This window comes from Lepidothrix coronata, unplaced genomic scaffold (genome assembly GCF_001604755.1).
Source record: "Lepidothrix coronata isolate B3197 unplaced genomic scaffold, Lepidothrix_coronata-1.0 Scaffold343, whole genome shotgun sequence".
Lineage (NCBI taxonomy): Eukaryota > Metazoa > Chordata > Aves > Passeriformes > Pipridae > Lepidothrix > Lepidothrix coronata.
In genome coordinates this window covers 299,472-307,190 of record NW_016690523.1, presented here as the reverse complement: position 1 = coordinate 307,190, position 7,719 = coordinate 299,472, and the positions used below count along the sequence as shown (strand labels likewise).

The 7,719-nt window shown below is 46.8% G+C and overlaps 1 long non-coding RNA gene across 2 annotated transcripts; it reads right to left on the bottom strand.

Annotated features, from left to right (window-relative positions):
- On the bottom strand, positions 1-3,960 carry LOC108509165. Of its 2 annotated transcripts, none has more exons than XR_001878586.1 (3): positions 3,648-3,960; positions 1,831-2,160; positions 1-82 (listed from the first exon to the last, which is right to left on the bottom strand). It is a non-coding gene; the product is annotated as an uncharacterized LOC108509165 (long non-coding RNA). The 2 variants fall into 2 exon arrangements; XR_001878585.1 differs by lacking the exon at positions 3,648-3,960 and adding an exon at positions 3,345-3,521.
- Positions 3,961-7,719: the final 3,759 nt, after the last annotated feature.

The following is a 7,719-nucleotide window of genomic DNA, read 5'->3' as shown; positions in this document are numbered from 1 at the left end:
CGCCGGGGTTTGTGGCCGGGAATGGAAGTGCAGCTGCTCCCTGCACTGCAGCTCATTGTCCTGCTGGTCCCATAAAGTTCACCTGGAGAGGAAAAAAAACGATTAAAGTCTTATTTTTCAGAGGAGAAAAATACCAAAAAATCAGGCTGAGAGGAAATGACTCCGTTGGAGTGAAAATCTTGTGGGTGTGGAGGATAAACTGTCTGGATTTAGTGCAAGGGAAGCGGCTTCATAAATAAGTTTTTTAGTGTGTAAATGATAAAATGTGTTGTAAGTGATCGTGTGATGCGTTGGAAGGTAGAAATAGTTTTAATGCCTGGGAGAATGGAGCATTCAGGGAGGAGGAAAAGATAAAAGCACTGGGGGGGGGCATGGTGGAGGGGGACATGGAAAATGAGGAAAATGGTCCTAAAAAGGGAATTCCAGAGGAATTACACGTGATGGCACAAGCTACAGTAATTAACAACATTGTTTTAATTTGTTGCACTAATTACTCGCCGGGATGCTGAAGTTATAGGGCTGCTATTGAAATATCATGTTACTTGATTCCTTTAAGGGGATAATTACTTATATGTGTGCTTGTGTATGACCACACACACAAAAAAAAAAAAAGATTGAAAGCAGCAAAGTGGTGCTTCAAACCTTTTTGTCCTGCAGCACTAAGTTGATACAGGGCCTAATTTAATGTAATGGCTAAATGTGTGATGATAAAGCTAAATTACACAGCATTGCTACGTGAAAAAAAAATGCAGTGACTCAGCCTTTCCCAAAATCACGAGGGGAAATGAAAATGAGCTTGAAACGATCGATAAATCGGATTATTTGATTTCCCTCCTGGGTTTTGGGTCTCTGGAACAGCTACACTTCCCACTGTCGGGCAACACAGGGAGCGAGGGACTCCCTGCCTCTGAGATTTTATTTTATAACTGAGATTTGTCACACTCTTCCTTGGTTCCAGCAGCTGAGGCTTTTGGGGGGATTGCCAAGGAGTGCTGCAGCATAATTACATGAGAGCTGGCAGCAGGGGCTGGAACATCCCTGGAACCAGCCCAAAGCTGCAGGGCCACATCCCAGTCCCCCTGAGTGGGAGATTCTCGGGCAGAATAGACCCCATTGTTGGAGAGATTAAAAAATTTACAAAATTACAGCCGGCGAGCTCCAAACACCCCTCCTGTTTATACAACAGAACTCGGCCAGACCCACAATATTCCAGGCAGGAAAAATTGCTACATCCACAATAGGAGCTCTGTTTGTGCTGGGAATGGGGAAGGAATCGGGGCATTTTTATTAAAAGTGGGGCCGACTGACCCCGGAGGGAGTTGGAATTGTACATTTAAGGAAGTTTTACTTCGCTGGAAGCTGGTTTTTGAATTGGGCTGAGGGATGTTTCCAGCTCGCTGAAGCAGCTGAAACGTTCACAAAGGGCTCGGGGAGCAAATGGAGCTGCTGCTGAAATGAGTGTTTCTTTAGGATTTTAGGAGAGAAAAATCGATTTAACACCTTTAAGAACGATTGAGAAACCGCTCGTGGATAAAGTTACATGAAAAAAACGTTTATCTTCTGAAAGCAAAGGAAAAGTGAGGGATTTTATACACAGAACGGTGGACTCAGGATAATTTAAATTCCTTGAGTACAACACACAAAGCAGCTCATGTTTATAACAAGGCACCACTAAACTTGGCTAAATCTGGTGCATATTTCTCATCCGTGCTTTTAGAAATAAAGTTGCAATCCTGTGATACTTTCTTTTCATCCCCCACTCTCCTTTCTGTGCTGTGGGGATTTATGGGATCTTTCAAGTGTTTTTTTTAAAAAAAAAAAAACTCTTACCTTGGGTCTGTGTTATGTGGAAGGAAAAAATACTTTGCCGCCAGCAAGGTTTTTTGGAAGTGTTTGTCCACTTCCAGCCTGTGTCTGTTCAATCTGATGGAAGTTAAACTGATTATCACTGTTTTAATGTAGAGCAGAGCCAGATAAAATTAAAGTAAATCAAAATGAGTGCAAACAGCCGGTTTTAAAGCCTTTCCTGAAAGCTCCCACTCGCTTCCTCTCCTTGGTTTTTTTTTTATTTCTTAGGGAGTTCAGCCAGAGCAGGGCAATGGGCTGTGCATCTCCATCTGCTGCTGGGACACCGGTGTTTGGAGAACTGCTTAATCCACACTGGAAATGGAGAGGTAAATGTTAAATATTTAACAAGCTCAACTCATAACATTAGCTAAGAAGGGTCATCCCATTTGCTGCTATAAACTAATTTGTTTACAGGGCAGAAAGCATCAACTTCCACCCCTGCTCCCCTTAAGCAGTCGCTAAACTCCTGCTAATGGATGCACTTTAGTGCTGATATTTCTCGGAGCCCTGTGTTGGCATTTGGCAAACATTTATTGCAGAAAGGGGTGTTTACTTTGGAGATTGCTTTGGGATGTTTCTGCTTCCCTTGCTCATCACTGTGAGCATGAACTCAGTCGCCTCCAATATTAGTTTTGATTTGTTTTTCCGCGGTTTTCTCTTTGCCGTGTAAAAATAGTATAGAATGAAATAGAGTGGAATAAAATAAAATAAAACAGAATAAAATAAAATAGAATAAAATAAAATAGAATAAAATAAAATAGAGTGGAATAAAATAAAATAAAATAGAATAAAATAAAATAGAATAAAATAAAATAGAATAAAATAAAATAGAATAAAATAAAATAAAATAGAATAAAATAAAATAGAATAGAATAAAATAAAATAAAATAAAATAAAATAAAATAAAATAAAATAAAATAAAATAAAATAAAATAATGACTTTAAAAGTGCAAGTTTAAGTGAGGGATGACAGACCTCAGAGCACCCGAGCGCACCCATGGAATTACCTCAGTACTTGTTACCCCCCAAGCTACGCTGAAAATTTACAAAAAACACGTGGTTTTGTTTAGGACAAAGTCTCTGTGTCAGATTGGTGGTGAAAATCAGTTCCCCAAAGCACCTAAATTGGTGAATGATGTGGGTATAAAGCAGAGCTGAGGGGATTCTGGCCCTGCTGCTGGTGGTGGCTGGGTTGTGGCGTGAGGAGAAACACCAGAATCTGCTTCTTTTTCCCTCATTCCAGGCCGGGTTTGCTCCCCAGGCCTCGATATTTTATGGGATGGGTAATATTTGGCCTTTTAGCTGTGTTTTTGGGTCAGATTGAGCGGGGCTGTGACAGACCTTTAGGCCAAAGGATGGGCCAGGTTGTGCCCTCCGCCACGGCCCCTCTGCCCACAGCCGGCCAAAATTCGGGGCCAAAGGGCAGAAATCGGGGACCTGCACCCCAAAACCTCCGCGGAGACACCGGAGGGGGTCTCGCAGTCGGTGGTACTCACGCAAAACACTTTATCGGCCGTTTTTTACCTCAGAGAAACCCGCTCTCCACAAACCCCCTCAGCCGGGCGCCCACAGGGAGCTCTGAGGGGAACAGCGGGGGATGAGGGTGTGTGTGGGGAGCACCGAACCCCGTGTCCCCGTGTGGGGAAAAAAAACAACCCAGAGCCCCATTTCTTAATTACTATCGTTAGTGAAAATCAGATTTTTAAAGCGTTATTTCAGTATCTGCTGGGGTTTAAGAGGGGGTCTGGGCGCAGCAGCAGCGGCAGGTGCGCACAGGCAGCACAGCTGTGTTTGGGTACCTCGCTCGGGAGCAGAAATGTTGGCAAACATTAAAAAAACCCAGCGTTTAAATTTCAGGGCGTTTGTTGTCAGCAGGGCCGGGGGCGGCCGCAGACGCGTTGGAGGGCTGGAATCGCCACCACCAACAGCAGTGTGTCACTCCGGCGGTGTTTCCGCGGTGTTTTACTCCAGCGGCGTTTCGTCAGTATTATTATTAATAACTCCGCCCCGTTTTTATTCGAATTTAGGCGAATTTCGGGTCAGAACGACTTTCCCGCGCTTTCGCCCGCGGCGCGTTTCAGCGCGAGGGGGGAGGGGGCGGAGCCCGCGGGGTTTCCCGCCCTCGTTGTCTCCGCCCACCTTATGAATATTCAAATACAACCACGCCCCCTCCCGTAGCGGAAAGCGCGTCCCCTCGTCACCCGCCGCCGCGTGGTCACGCCCACCTAATGAATAATTAATGAGGCGCTGGGAGCGCGGCTTGGGGGGCGGCGGGATTTTGGGATGAGCTTTGGGATCCCTTCCAAAGCCTCCCGTGGTCCCGCGGCTCGGCCTGCGGAGCTGGTACAGCGCGAAGAAGCCGCGGCCTCTCGCGCATTTCGCCCCGCGGAGCGGTGTCGTTCCCTGTGGAATGGCGTCAACCCCCTTTGTGGGAGCTGCAAATCCCCAGCTCGCTACAGACCGGTTTTAAAAATAACTGTTTCTCGTTATAAATTCTGCCCCCCACCCCCGAAGGGGCTGGCTCCGAGTAACTATTTCTCTCGGGACTGTGACCGAACCTCCCGGGAGAGGTTTCCTCGCTGCTCCAAAGGCAGCTCCCATACGATGGCAGCAGAGGCCCGCAGCTGCTTTAAGGGAATTTTTGCCCAGTATTTTTATTTTTTTTCCCCCCCCAGAAGACACTTGTTTGTTTTGGTTTTGTTCCTGTTCTGATTTTTTTCTTTTTTTTTTTTATTTCTCTTTTTTTTCTCAGGAACTCCATCAAAAGAAGAACTTTCCTTGGCAAAACTGAAGCAGAAAAAAAAATCAAAAAAATCACCCTCATATGTAAGGATGTGGCATGGTCTGATTAATCAACAAGAGCTGGGTTGCCATGATGATGTAACCGTGACTGCAATATTTTGGCTGAAAAGGTAAATCAGGCAAATGTGCAAAAATCATGTGCTTTGGGGTTGAGCAGAATAAGCCAAGCAGAGCCTGCAGATGCCTTGTCCCTGTTTCTGTTTCCACCCAGGACAGCAGGACCTGGCTGGATATCTCTCCAAGAAATAGCATCCTGCCTCCCTGAATCCTTCCCAAACGCTGCTGGGTGGAATCAGGGATCATTCTGTTCACACACCCCCCCATCATTTTGCTGTTTGCACCTCTGTGTTCCACCACGAACGGAAAACAGATACTCTCAGACCAGAAATAACCAGAAACAACCAGATCCCACTGGGGGAAAAAAAAAATATATATATATATATAATTTGGGGGTGTATCTGGAGTATCCTGGGGCACCTTTTTGGAGCCTGAGAGCGGTTTAAGGACTTCCTGAGGCTGCATCCTGTGTTTAACAGGCAGAGCTGGACCTGCAGAAACACCGGAGTGATTGGGATAATTAATGGTAACGAGGGTGACACCGGGATTTAATTGAGTCGAGGTAAAAGTATCACCCTGTGTTTGCTTTCAGTTGGCTGAAGGAGTCACTGATGGGGTTTATTTTTTCATCTGGGGGCCCCTGTAATCCAGTCAGAGTTTGTAAAACCGGTCTGAGGTGACGGGATGAGGAGTAATAAGGGGAAAATTGAGTCGTCCCAAATTCCCGGTGTTTCTGCTGGAACGTTAACGGCTCGTTCCCTGCATGGAGCAGCCCGGGAGAGTGGAAGGAGTGGAGTGGGACTTGGATGAGTTTTAAGGTCTCTTCCAGCCCAAACCACCCTGTGATTCCGTGAAGAAAAGCACCAAATGTGCTGGGAGTCAAAAGAAAATGAGGGAAAAATTGCAGCACTAGGACCAAAGAACAGCACCTAGCATGGTATAAGCATGGGAAAATGGAAATAATAATGATAATAATAATAATAATAATAATAATAATAATCTGCAGAAGAAAGACATAATTCCTCGAGTTTTGTGTCCCTTCACCTGCTGTCTTAGGCAGTAAAATTTCTTATCTCTTTAAATCAAATTTCCCCCCGTTTGCCAAATGTTTCCTCTCTCTCAAGTGTTATTAAGGAGCCGAGCTGCAGCCTTTCATTTTTTTTTCCTCTTGAAAAAAAAGCAGTTTAAGGCTTGTTAGAAAATGATAAAAATATATGATTAATGGGACTGTTGACTCATCCAGCACAGGCTCTGCTGTGCCTGTGTGAGGATACACAGGGAATTAAGGCACTGTTTCCTCTCTTCCTGCCTAATGAATTCTCTGGATAAAAATCCTCCTTGGCTGGCATTTTTAAGGATTTCCGCCAGAGCAGGGCTGGTGGGTGGCAGAGGGATGAGAAGGGGCAGGGATGTGTGTATTCCCAGAATCCCAGCCCACCAGGGGTTTGATCCTCTGAGGAGCTGATGAGAATTTGACACAAAGTCCCCATCATTTTATTGGTGTTCTGCTCGTGGAACCGTGCAGGGACAGGGATGAGATGCAGCCGGAGGAATTTAAAAAAAAGTGGGGGAAAAGGGAAAAAAAAGGCAGAGTTTCCAGGTGGCCTCATTCCTCTCGGGATCATCGCTGGCTCTGTGGGGGCAGGAGTGGGTTTAATGTCGTTTTCTTGCCTCTCCCACCTCGTTTTGGACAGTGGTGGTGGCTGAGACAAACCAGCAGCGCTCTGTCCTTCCACCCTGCCCCGCTTCCAAGGGTTTTAAAAGGCTTGGAAGTGCATTAAAATACTTGGAAGTGCATTAAATCCCGGAGCTGAGGGAAGGTGCCCTGTGGAGGAGGCGGGAGGCTTCCCCAGAACGCTGAGGCAGGAGGAGCTGAGGGACTCCTCCAAGGTCGTTTGGAAGATTCCAGAGGCAGAATCCCGAGTCCCAGCTCTTGCCTCCTGCCTTCAGGGGACGCTCCTAAACGTTGGGATGGAGGGAATGCGAGAGTGAAAGAGGGAAGGCAGGGATGGGGTGGATGCAGAGGTGGAAGAAGGTGTGTCCTGGGTTTCTTGTTCATCCTTCATCCTTTACCTTCACACCAAACTTGCTCCTCTGCAGTTGCCAAATCCTTCCCGAGGATCTGGCCTGGGTATTTTCCCAGCCTGCTCCTCCCACCTAAATATCCCATATATTTTCCCTTATCTCCAGCTTTTCTCCATCTTCCCGTCCTGCAGAAAAACAAGAGACCAGCCCTCCCCCCCCCAAAAAAAAAAAAAAAGCAGCTGATTGCTGAGAATTCCTGAGCATCCAAAAAAGCAGCTGATTGCTGAGAATTCCTGAGCATCCTGTGAGCTCCCGTGGTCGCCGAGGGAGCCTGGAATTGGTGCTTTTCCCTTCTCCTGCTTTTTAAGATGCAACGTTCAGCCCCAAACAGATGGGAGCCTGTCAGCACAACACAGGGATAATCACCAGCGGGGCCGTGGGAAGCTTGGGAAGAGCTCGGAAGCTGCTCTGCTTTGTCATCTGAGCAGTTCTGGGGGGCTGAGAACCCCGGGGGGGGCCTGGTATCCCTTTGGAGAAACCCCAAGGAAAACCTTGGCTGCAAATCCCCTCCAAAGCCACTTGTCCTGTCCAGGGAGGGAGAATGATCCAGCCTGGAAGAGAGGCCTGGAAATCCCCTGGAAATGCGACAGCAAGGGATTCAATTAAATCTTAATTAACCTGATGATTGCTTCAGGCTTCTGGTTGGGAATCACAGGATCAGGGAACTGTTAAAGTTGGAAAAGACCTTTGTGATCGTCAGCTGAGCGCCACCGTGTCCCAAAGTGCCACATCCACGGGTTTTTTGGGCCCTTCCAGGGATGGGGGCTCCTCCCAACCCTTCCCAGGAAGGCAACCCCGTGTTCCCGACGCCGAATCTCATGGAATAGGCTGGTTTTTGAGGATCACACCCAAACTGGTGCATCTGTTAGAGCTGTCAGACCCCTCCAGGCATCCCAATCCCAGAGCCCCATTTTTTTTTTTTTTTTT